A 12,121-nucleotide genomic window follows, 5' to 3' on the forward strand; every position below is an offset into this window, starting at 1 on the left:
AACAGGGTAGGAAAACACCCTAATCCTGAGGCCAAGTGGCTGCAGTGGGGACACCAAATTTCCGTAGCTGTGAACCAAACCTGTGGGCTATCCAGTCCAGCATGAGGTCTCCAGCAGTAATCAATTTCAGCTCCATCAAAGAAGGAATTACAAAGTACAGGAAGCACTGTAACAGGCAAAGAGATAAGCCAACCCTATAAAAATTGCCTCATCCTAATTCTTAATTTGGGACTGGCTTGACAACTGAAATAAGAATTCATCTGGTCTTTCCAAATAGTGTGTTTGTGGGTTCACAATTGTGCAAGGACAGGTGAGGGAGGTGGAAATAGCATTAGTTATTATAAATGATTATATATAGTACATACAGCTTAGATGAAGAGAACATTATTACGGCTGCAAAGTCAAGAGCAGTCATTAGGACAGCCTGTGCTTAAGACTGCCCAGGAGTAAGGCCAGATCACATCTTGGTAAAGGCTGCTCTTCTCAGTGCCTAGCTTTGTAGTAGTGGGTGAAACAGCCCTACCCCTACTTCCAGTAACACATTTCCACCCCCATTTTCTCGTCCCTTAAGACACTGTGCTCTGGTGTGAAAACTAGTTCAAAGTCCAGTTCATACAGGACTCTGTAAAGGAAAACCTGTCACCCACGTGATGCTCATAATTTAGGGTGGATTGAAATTAAATTTCACTTGCATGAGCCATTCCTCAGACAGTTGAGCATTAGCAGCTGCAAAGGCTGCTGAGTGTGAGGAGCAGTTTATGCCACTCAAACTGTACCTTAGAGCACCTTCATAAAGACCATTTTCATCTTCAAGGACTGAAAACTTCCACATGGTTAGATCCATTATGGCTCCTCTGCAGGTTTGCTTAGCAATCCTTCTTAAAAAGCAATTTTAAAAGGCAAACTAAAGATCTAATTCTGGCACTGAAGAGCAGCTAGACACAGTAACTGCTGGACCATTACACTAATTGCAACTTTAATGTTTTAAAGAACAGCCAGGTAAGTTTACCTCAGCTTTGCAAAGGTATATTATTTAACAAATACACACAGTACAGTCTCCTTTTCTATCTAGATAACATAAAGGAGAAAACAAGCTTTTTGACTGTTGGCTCTGAGGTTTTGAATGTTGGCTTTTTGATTTAATTTAAATCTTGTTTATTGAAACCTTCAGAGCTTATTCAGTAATTTTCTTTACTCCAGACAATTTATATTGCCACGTTGTTGTGACTTACAGATCGTATTGAACCATGTCAGATACCATCTGAGGTGTAAGTGTATATGAGGAACAAAAACAGTACTACCTGATGTAGAACATACATATAAACTTATAGAAAGCATTCTGTGACATCTATTTTAATTTTTTTTAATGCCAAACATAACATAGCACAGATAAGACACATTTGAGAACTGGGACTCTAGTTAGAAAAATGTGGGTGGTTCTTAAGTTTATCTTGATTGTCTTATCAGTATTTTTGACAGAATACATTATCAGGTATCTTCTTAAATGTGGACCCTTGCTAACTATAGCAGCTTATATGAAATATGAAAGCCAGTCATTCTAGATAGCTTATGTTAGACCTAAGAATCTACAAGATCAGTCCTTCACCATTGGACAGATTGGAAACTGGCTACTTGTAGGTCTCATAATCTAACATGAAATTAAAAACCATTCTAAATGAGGTATGTTTCTAATGGAAGTTTGACCTATCAATCGGTCTTGGCCCTAAAGAATTTTTTCCTGACAATAGCTGGGAAGCAAAAATATTTTCTGATAAAGTTTGCAGCTAATGGGAGAAATTGGAAGAGTTAAAATAATGGAGAGAGATGGTCATGGATAGAGCAATTGGGACCATTTAGCACACCAGCTGCCATGACCAATATCCAATTAATACTTCCAGGAACACAGAATTCTTGATGTTTTAACAGCCTTTGATTGTTTTAAATTCTTTGCCTTGATTTGAAGGTATTCTGAGATGTATAATATACTGGTGCCTTTCATACTTCAGTTCAGTGTTTAAATTACCCTCAGTGTTTAAACATCAGTGCTTTTATTTCAAAAATTGCTTGTTACCTGGAAAAGTCCTAATGACAGTTTGGCTCTAAAGAAACCGCCACCACAGAAGTGCTAGAATTACTCTGCGGGAGTGGAGAAGAATTGCCTCCGTTCCTGCTAGCAGCTGAGATGACAAGACTGTCCCGTCATACAGGAGAATGAAGTGTCGGAAATGCTACATAAGGTTAACTGGTAGAGCACTGGGACAAAAATATGGTAATAAAGACAGATAAGAGGCTAAAAGTCAGGATGGCACACAGCTTCCCTCCTTCTTCTTCTTCTTCTTTTTTAAAATCTGTAATTTTTCCAAAATAAGTATGTTTTTTCAAATGTGTTTCAAATCAACCAGAAAAGAGGAGGAGGAGCAGTCGGGAAAAGAGCAAACTGCAGAGCAGGAAACCAGAGCTCATCAAGTCTGTGTGCCACTCACATAACCAGGCATGGGCCCCTTCAAGATGTAATCCTGTTTGTGTCACTGTTTGCTATACTCCCTAAATGGATTAAAAAGAAAAAGACGACAAATCCAAATCCTCCAAGGTCTATCTTTGGAACATCCTCAGAGATTAATGGCAGGCTCACAAATAGGAAACTGTTTATAAGATTCATTTGTGGCGTGCCTCTGGATTAGGAGGCTGAGGAATTCATAACAGAACCAGCAGAATAATGGAGAAAAACTTCAAAACAAACTTTTCAGATTCTCAGATTATGCTGTCATTCTTCATCTGGGGCTAGTGTGATACAACCAACCTGTATCTTTTTTTGCCTGAAAGAAAAAGAGAATTTTCTAGGGTTTATTTATTTGTTTGTTATTTTGCAACTGTTTGGGATTAATGAAGTGCGGATTTGTGAAGTGTGTGAAGTCTGGCAACATGCTGTTTACCTCTGGGTCCAAGGGGAGGATGATCTAGACTGACAGAAGGCTCCTGCTATGCCTGAAACAGTGTAAAATAGGAAGAAAAAGAGCAGAACAAAGAATGCTTGAGACATTCTGGGTCCATTGGAAGTATTCTGCATATTATGTGATACTCCAAACTTGAAATTGTCCAAGAATAGTAATTTGAGTACTTCCAGCCTCAAATTTGCAAATCTCACAACTCATATCCATTCAAAATCATGGTACTGGCTTTAAAAAAATAAGGTATTAAAAAAAAGGGCATAGCAAAATAAAACTCATGAAATTTCTTAGGTTATTATTCTTCTCCATCTTGTTAGTGAATATTTTGATTAAATTTTACAGTTCCTTACGTATTATGAGGATTAGAAGCTTAATTTTTCCAAATGGTAACCTCAACGTCCAGTTAATCCACAGATTAAGGAACTGGTGCCCTGTGACTCTTGCCAAGGCTACTGGAACTGATTCAGTCTTGAGAGAAGTTGGTCTTACATAAACCATAATGTCTTCAGTGCCTGAAATTTAACTTTGAAGAATTGTGATGGGTGTTTGTGGGAACTGTGAACATGGAGAATGTTCTGCACTAGCCAAGGCTGACTGATTGAAAAAATCATGTCAGGTAGAAGAAAAGTGAGCAAGTGATTTGGAGACCTACTGGTCAGGCAGATCCCATGTGCAACTTTCTATACAGAAATGTATGTGCTCTGGCTACTGATTAAGACTGATTCCCTCTCCTTTTCACTCATACAAAATATCATTTATCATTCCTGGCTGACACTTCCATTTGTGCACTGTGACCCCTTCAGAGGCAGAAGAAAAGACACACTTGCCTAACACTGAGCCTTCTTTTATCACCTGATATGAAAAGACTCCTATTTGCCCCATTAATAAACATGGTTAAATGGCAGCACCTGGAATGCAATGAACTCAGAGACTGGATGCTAGATGTTGCACAGGTATATGTTACGTAGGAGCCCCTACACCAAACAGCTTCTGGGTTTTAGGTCTTATTTTAATTCAGGGTCTTATGGAAAGACCCTGGGTCTTATAGAATCTTATAGGAAGGTTCTGCTGAGTCTTTTTTTTTTAGTTAAAGGTCTTTTCAACTCTCCTGTAAGTACATACCAGAACAGCACAGAAAACTAGATGTATATACCAAACATCAATTTAACTGCTTGAATTATCAATGCATTGATGCTGCTTATACTTCATTAGTTCACAATCCTATTTATATAACAAAGTACATTTGTGTTTAGTAATGTTAATGATGATATTTGTTTAATGAGTTTTTTTCTTAAGGCCAGACTGCTGCTTACCTAAACCTTCAGGGGCTATGGAGAAATACAGCTGTAAAGAAACAGACAGTTTGTATGTTACATACTTTTATTCATTTGGATTGTGCATAACATAGGCACTGCTACTGCAGGATATAAATGAGACCCCTCATACAACTGATTAAAAAATATTTTGCAAAAAAAAAAAAAAAGTGCCAAACCTGAAATCTCTAAGCAGTTAGTAGGCAAACTGCTGCATTAACAAGACGACCCACATGACCAATATTACCATGTGACTGGTGTTTATTGCTTAATTTAGTTTTTTAAACTCACAATTTTCAAGCCAGCTTCATGACTCTGAGGGATCTGTTGTGCACACTTGGAAATGGCAGCACTACAACCCCAAATCTTTACCTGCACATTTTCAAGATTGGCACTTTATGTTACAGCCCAGTATGCAGAAAGCAGCAATCCTCAGATGTCCTACCACCTTCTTACTAGTTCACATCACTGCACGTAAGCAAAATCCTTTAAGGTTATTTTGGTGGTCAGTGCGTTCCAAGGAAGGGATCAGTGTACTCTCTAAGTAACTGCTGACACTAGAAGGCATTTTGTGGCATAGATCTTCTCTGCAGTTATCACTTGGGCCCTGACCTTCTCTCCTGCGATTTTTTAGAACTGTGGAAGGTTTTATATTCCAAATTTTCCAATATCTCTTTTCCTGATATTTTATTTAAAAAAAAAAAAAAGCAGCATTTTTTTAAAATTCAGTTTGAGAGGAGTTCAAGTTGGATCTGACTTACAACTTGCTTAGATGGAAAACAATACCTACAAAACCCTAAAACTTTGCTACCTCAAACCCTGTGAAGTAAAAACAGCTGTGAAATTTCAGCACAATGCCTTGCATATCTTCGCTTGTAATTTTTTTTTTCCCTACTGGGAATCAATCAACAAGTGTGAATTAGGCTATCACCATTCGAAGGCAATACTTCTGTGCTAGATGTGCAGCTCCTGGGCCTAATGACAGGGGCTGATACAGGGAAATTTTAGTGAAGAACTGCCAGTTTTCTAAATCACTCCTACTTTCCAGCAATTTCTGCTTTTGGATTACTATAACCCTCACCTGTGCTTATGGGCTTGTTGAGACTGTGGAGATAGTTTTGGAGTGGTAATTTTCAAAATTCTTTTGATTGCAGTTTTAATTGGATTCATTAATTACCACTGAGCTTTTTAATTATTTTCCTGTTTGTCAAATGTTCTGTTTCACACGTGCAGCTAAAAAAGCCTGAAAACCACATTCTGTAAATTCAAAGTAATACAAACATTTCTCCTTTAGGAACTGGGTTAGGTCACAGGACATGAAAGAGCTGTTGAATAGTCACAACTTTTCATCTGGGTTGGATGTGAAGGGTTTTGTAGCCTATTAACAATCTCCTCAGCTAACCAGCCCCTTAAATGTGATTACAAGGATCATGCATCTAAGACCTGCAAAAGGGGTTACGGAGCTCTTTTGATCAACTAAAGAAAATATCTGGCAAAGCTCACAGTTGCTTCAGAGAAATGTATGCATTCAATAAATAACTCATGCTTTTGGGCATGCTTGGTAATTCATTATGGTGGATGGTATTTATGATCAAAGGAATAATAAGATAGCTGTAGACAAACTCTGTGGTGGTTTTCCTAGAGGATATTTACTCAGGTGTCGCAGGAAGTATTGTTTCTCTGTAATAAACACCAAAAGGGGAGGAGTTCCTCATATTTGCTACAGGCTGTGCTCAGTTAAGCAGCCAGAGAGGTCAAAAAGCAGTTCCCCAGAGAGGTAAGTTCTTTAATTCTTATAGTGGTGGTCTCTCTTCTGCTAGTTAAACATGCTTGTTTATTTTCTTAAGCTACCATTTATATATCTGCTGATCTTTTTGTACATCACTTGATATCGCATATGTACGTAATTAGCCAACAAAACACCTCCTCATGGGTAGAATAGTATTAAAAGCTCAATTATAAAGAAAAAAAAAATAGATGAAAGGAGGGAACGTATGCCTTTAGGTCCCACAAGTCCCCCATGGCTGAGTTTTGCCCAGGATTCAGAGCATAGCAGCAGGAGGACCATCTTTTGTAGGGTGGTCCGCAGGATCCTGACTTTATTTGGATGTAGTAAGGATTTTCACAATACAGGAAATACTTTATTAAATAAATTACAGTCTTAATTTGGTGCCTTACTCATGAGAGCACCTTTTTTTCTTTTTGTCATTAGAAGCTTCTAGGAATGTAAAAGTGTGAGTGTATCAGTTCTGAAGTAAAAGAGGTCCATTCTACTTATGTATGTTTCTGGTGCATTACATTACAATGAAGAGTAAGACTTATTCTCTAAGCAATTGTCTAGTGTCATCTAATGTTGAAGATGCTCTGAAAGGGTATCTGTTCATACTTCTTTCATATTTCTCACATAGTAATTTAAAAATAGTTTTCAGACTTACACCCACAATATTTCTAATGAAGTTAAAAACTATGTTGAAAGGCAAGGAGAGTCTGAAACCAATCTAATCGCAATCTGCTAAAAAGATAGTGTAGTATAGATGCTGTCTCGTGGCATTAAGCACAACTTAACTTCATACCAGATTCTAGCTGTAGATGATCACACTTAATTTATCCTTTAATATGCATCTAGATATTGTCAATACATAATACTTGTCCTTAATTATTTCAAATGTATTTTGGGGGAGAGGGAGCATATACCCACATTCACTCAGGAACTTTGAAATCTCACCTGGAAGGCTCCCTAGATAGAAGCAGAGCCATAAATTTTTGGGAAAGAGGGGCAAAGCCAAGGCATGTTGAGATGGAAAAAGAAGAACATGAAGGAGTGAAAATAAAGGGAAAGGAGAAATGTGGCTAGGCTGCATGACACTGAATGTCACTTAATTGCTTCATGCCTAGGTTTTCCAACACAATCAGTGTCTATTTGACACATAGACTGTTGTTCACTAAGGGCTGAAACTTCCCGTTTGTTTGCACAGTGACTACCTTCATAGGCCTCAGAGGTTGGTTGTGACTTTTACTGGTTTAAACTAGGATCCTTCCTGCAGCAACGGACTGTCATTACTTACGCATCATTCAGGATCATTTAAATGAAACAGATACTAGTTTGGGGGAGTTTTGCAGACCGGTTCACCTGAATAATTAATTAATGCAGAAGACCGAAGTGTGTACAATACTTCACTCCAAATGGACTCAGTTAGCTGAGTCACATAATGGATTTTTGCCTTTGAGGACCCTTTGACAGAAGAAGGAGCAGTCACAGGGAATTTCAGGTCTTCGGAGCTAAGGGACAGTGACTTTGGCACACAGATACTGAGAAGCAGACAAGGTGGGCAGCAGTGGTTTTAAGACAGCACTGCTAGGAGTGGAAGGGGATGTATGAACCGATCGCTGAAGTTATTTCTTTTCTGGCTCCTAAGATTGTGCCTAATCACTTTTCAGCTCCTTGCTCCGGGCCTCCTTGCTGGGAGGAGAGGTATGAGTGTCTACTATCCCCTTTTTCTACCTGGGTTTCCACTGAGAGGCTTCTAGCCTTTTTTCATGGTGCACCCTGGTCAAGCTTCTGCATGATCAGAGGATTAGACTGTCATGCTTCTGCATGTGACCTGCCATCCAGCCAGACACGGGGCCTAAAGGCAGTGGGTGCTAGGCACTCGTAAGCACAACTAAAATCAATAAGAGCTTTGCTCAGGGGGGAGGAAGCTTTGCACAATGTTGCTCATGTAGCAATTCAAGCTTAAAAGATATGGATGTTTTTACAGCTGAGGCCCTATTCTGATAGTGTTTCCAACCCCAATTAGTAAAATGGGATTACAAAACTAGGGAGCTCATTTTGTATTTTTATAGGGTCTCAACCAGGGGAGGAGGAACGGTTATGAAGGGACAGAGCAGCCAGCAATGAAAGGAGTTAATAAAGACTATATGGCACTTTAAACTTTCCCTCATAAATTCCTATGTGCAAAATGCTGCGCACAGTCTAAAAATGCTAACAATTTTTATACAGTAAAGAAGTAGTGCTTTGATGAAGGGAATTAAGGAATTCTCTTGCCCTTACAAATATCTGGCTTGTGGCTGTTTAGCTTTGGGGTTTAAGAATATAGAAGTTTTTAATGATGATTTTCCCACAGTGAGGGATTTCATAAGGCTTCTTGTCCATGTGATTTCTGCGATGCCTGGGATGGGATAAGCAGCCCTTCCCATCACGGATATATTCACATGGAAAGGCCATCCATGAACTACTGAGCCTCTACTCTGCTTTTGTGAAAGACGTAGAACATAGCTCTAAAACAACTCCCCTACTGTCAGACCTGTCTGAAAACAAAAACCAGGTTCAAACATTATTAGAAAAATGGAAGGAGACAAACTCAACACGACAGCAGAAGTCTCCGACGGAGGCACACGTTCCCTGGTGCTGATTAAGTTCGGCTGCTTCTTTGCAGTGATGTGGCAGGGGTCCTCCAAAGGAAACCCAAGAAGCATAATTAAAGCCTGGCTCACACCTCACATAGGAGCTGTATTGATACATCCATTTCCCAACTTTTGAGTACGTTGCCTTGCAACTTCACCCTGCTACCATGTATTATGCTTATGTTGTGCTGCCCGCCGTGTAGTCACCTCTCTGCAACGGGTAACAACGCGAGCTCCGTGCGCGCACCAGCTCCCCGTTATTTTTAGCGGACCAGGTAAGTCCCTCAGGTTTACGCAGGGTAGCGCGGCCACCGGCAGCCCCAGGGCCGCGATTCGCAGCTCTCCTGCGCTAGGTCCGCAGCCTCCCTGCACCCTCCGCGGCCGGCAGGTACAGCGCAATCCCCCGTGGGGTGGGCCAGGCCCCGGGGGCCGCGACCCCGCTCTGGAGGCGGTCGGCTCGGGCCCCCGGGTTGGCTGTGGCCCGGCCGGGCCGGGGCGGCTCGGCCGCACGCTCGGCGACCGCCCGCTTCCCCGCCGGGAGGGGAGGCCGGGCCGTCCCGGCGCCCCTCGCCGCGCCCTGCCCGGGGCGGGCCGAGCCCTCCCGGCTTTGCCGGCGCTTGCGGGGGATTAGCGGGGCAAACCGCTCATCCGCCGCTGACCCCGAGGCGGGACTGCGGTCGGGCCGGGGCCGTCCGGAGGAGGAGGGCGAGTCCGAGGCACAGTCGCCGGAGGTGGCGCGGCCCCAGCCCCCTCGGCGGGGCTGGCTCTGCGGGGACTTGAGGTTTCGCTGTGGGTAATCCCCGGCCCGGGAGCGGCGGGCAGGGCTGAAGCGGGGTTGGGGGGGGGGGGGGGGGGAGTCCCGGGACCGGTGACCGGCTGCCGGCTCCGCCGCCGCTGTGTAACCGTCCCCGGTCGCCAGGAGCCGCCGCGGCGGGATCCGCGCTGCCCGGCGGCCACGCCTCGCCGAGGGGCTGCGGGGCGGCCCGGCCCCCCCGACATGGCGGCCCGGCCCCCGGAGGGTGGCGCGGCGGGCAGGACGGGCCGAGACGGCACCTCCCGCCGCCGGCGGCAGTCCCCGTGTCGCGACGGGCGCTCCAGGCAGCTGCGGCGCGGGCAGGCGGGGCCGGGGTGCGCGGCCTGCGAGCGGGGCTGCTCGGGGCCCGGGAGGTCCCGGGCCCGGGCCCGGCCCCGGCCCCGGCCCTGGCCCCGGCCCCGAGAGGCGTGTGGAGGGTGCGGGTTGGCCCCGGCCCATGGGCTCTCTCCTTCAGCCCCCCTGGTTGTTTCTGCTTATGTGTTTGTTTATTTATTTGTTTGTTTCCTGCGAGTGAGTTTCTGGGTGAGGAAGGTGTGGTGGAACCGGTCAGGGCGCTGGGGCTGGCAGCAGGCGCTCGCAGAGCGGAGCGAGCGCTGCCCGCCCCGCCGTGCAGTGTGACACGCAGGCCTGCAGCGTGACCGTGGGCCCCGGCAAGACACGTGTGAAATCTTACTGGGCCCCAACGTACACTCATACCCCGAAATGTCTTGCCTGGTAATGTTAAGTGCTAGCAAATTTGCCTGTTGTCCGTAATGCCTTCCTTATCTTGCTGTCAAATGACTGCATCGCCTTAATTTCAAGCCCTGCCAAAGCACATTGATACAGCTGCTAACTTAATCTTGAGTTGCCACTTCACTGCTGTTAGAAGTGCTGAGAAATAGGGAGTGAGTGAGATCGCACCATATTGATTTTTATGGCCTCGTAAAGTTTTACTGTGTTAAAATAGGAAAATTAAGTGATGCTTTATCTTTGAAAGCTAAGTTCTTTGCTAATATATTGATCTAGTGTGTAGTCATTGAAAAATTATTCTTGTCGCTTGCCGTGCCTCTCTTCTGGGAGCCACAAAATGAGCTGGATATGATTCAGTTCATGGATTGCCAGTGTCAGTTCATTACTTCTGGTGGCACAAGGTCCGAATACAATTTGATAATGAGCCATTCCGCCTACCGTTATTAATCTTGTTTTCATGATTGTAATGCCCCTGCATATATATTTTATGTCAGATGACAATTGCCACAAAAATCTTTAGCTCTCATTTGTTTTCAAAATATCAGAGCTTTTAGAACAATAATTAAACTTAGCATTTTGTTTTCATGTTCTTTTCATACCCTCTTCCTATAACTAAAGGTTATATATCAAAAAATTGGGATCCTGTACTGAAGGATTGTCATCCAGTGGGTAGCCCCTATGCATGAGATTAGATTGAATGCTTACAGCCCTTGCTGATTCTTAAACCTGTTGCTTAAAAAAAAACCCTCCTCCGATGGAGTTTCCTGAGAACTGTAAACCTCAGCATGCAGTAGGACTTTTACTGTTTTGGGGCATGGTGGGGAATGGAAGAAAACCAAGGTGGAACCTAACACTGATGCAGATCTCTTCCAGCTGTGCTCTCTGAGAACATTTAGAGAGTGAAGTGCTGGAGTCTCCCATGAGTGGGGCTGGTCAGTTCAATCTGCAGCAAGTAGAAATGTCAAGATCAGCTGAATAATAATCAGCAGATGAAATGTCAGTGTGGACACCCAATATGCATTTATCAATAGAAGGAGATCAGGTACCAATACCACACAGTACTGTTTCTCTACTCCGTGTAGAAGTTTTGCAAAGGTCAAGGAGTCCAGAGGCATCAAGTTTCTCTGAAAGCTGTCTTGCCTGTTGAGAAAGTTGTTGCTGGATAACAGTCAGCAAAGAGGAAGAGTGTTTTTTAGAAACAGAAGCAGCAGTTACCCAGCCCTTCAGAGAGTGAACACTAAAAAGTGCCCTCAAAAATAGATCAATTTTTTCCTTGACCAGCCCTAAGATTAACATATATACTTTGAATTGTGCCCAGGAAATACATTGTCTGAGATTAAGCTACATTTATCACCACTCCTTGCCTCCAAACGCTTTAACCATTTATTTCTACATTTACATTAATTTAGGGTTCAGTTGTTGGGTTCAAAGTTTACTTGGCAATGTCATTGCATGGTTCTTGCCTTTTCCGTGCATCATCAGACAATGTCCAAGCTGCCTGCCAGCTTTCAGGTGATGAGATGTGGCTGGCTTGCAGTCTCCCTGACTGTAGGATGGAGCCGATACTCATTTTGTCAGTTGTCAAGCTATAACTCTGTTTCTAGCAGTTAAGTAGAATGGTATTCGTTTCACCTAACATGTCTACGTCTGAAGCTGTGTAACTGGGTTCCTGTTGTAGTCAATGGAAACTTAGCCAGTATAATCAATAGAGTCTGGAGAGCAAGTCCTCTTATGCTAAGGTAGATGCAAACCATGTCAGGTAAATCAATTTTTGATTGCTTTGACTGCCTAAAATAGGATTATATTATCTAGCTTAAGATCCAGTAGGTGATAGCTATATTGTACATTTATCGAGTTAGGTGAATCCCAGATCTTGTGTCTTTCTTACTCATGTAAGCACACAACAGTGAAAG

At 43.2% G+C, this 12,121-nt stretch overlaps 1 protein-coding gene across 7 annotated transcripts in view; it reads left to right on the forward strand.

The window, feature by feature from the left end:
• The window catches only part of MYO3A (myosin IIIA), a 146,014-nt gene that overhangs the window by 12,410 nt on the left and 121,483 nt on the right, over positions 1-12,121 (forward strand). For 4 of the 7 annotated variants that reach the window (XR_007505795.1, XM_049798241.1, XM_049798247.1 and 1 more), the window contains exon 1: positions 9,333-9,458. The exons of 1 other annotated variant lie outside the window; for it this stretch is intronic. The gene's annotated coding sequence lies outside the window, so the exon portion shown is untranslated. Of the gene's footprint in view, positions 1-5,743; positions 5,782-5,806; positions 6,039-9,332; positions 9,459-12,121 lie in introns of those variants that run through there. 2 more of the 7 variants (XM_049798245.1, XM_049798242.1) reach the window with 2 other exon arrangements.

Source organism: Accipiter gentilis, chromosome 4 (genome assembly GCF_929443795.1).
Source record: "Accipiter gentilis chromosome 4, bAccGen1.1, whole genome shotgun sequence".
Classification (NCBI taxonomy): domain Eukaryota; kingdom Metazoa; phylum Chordata; class Aves; order Accipitriformes; family Accipitridae; genus Astur; species Astur gentilis.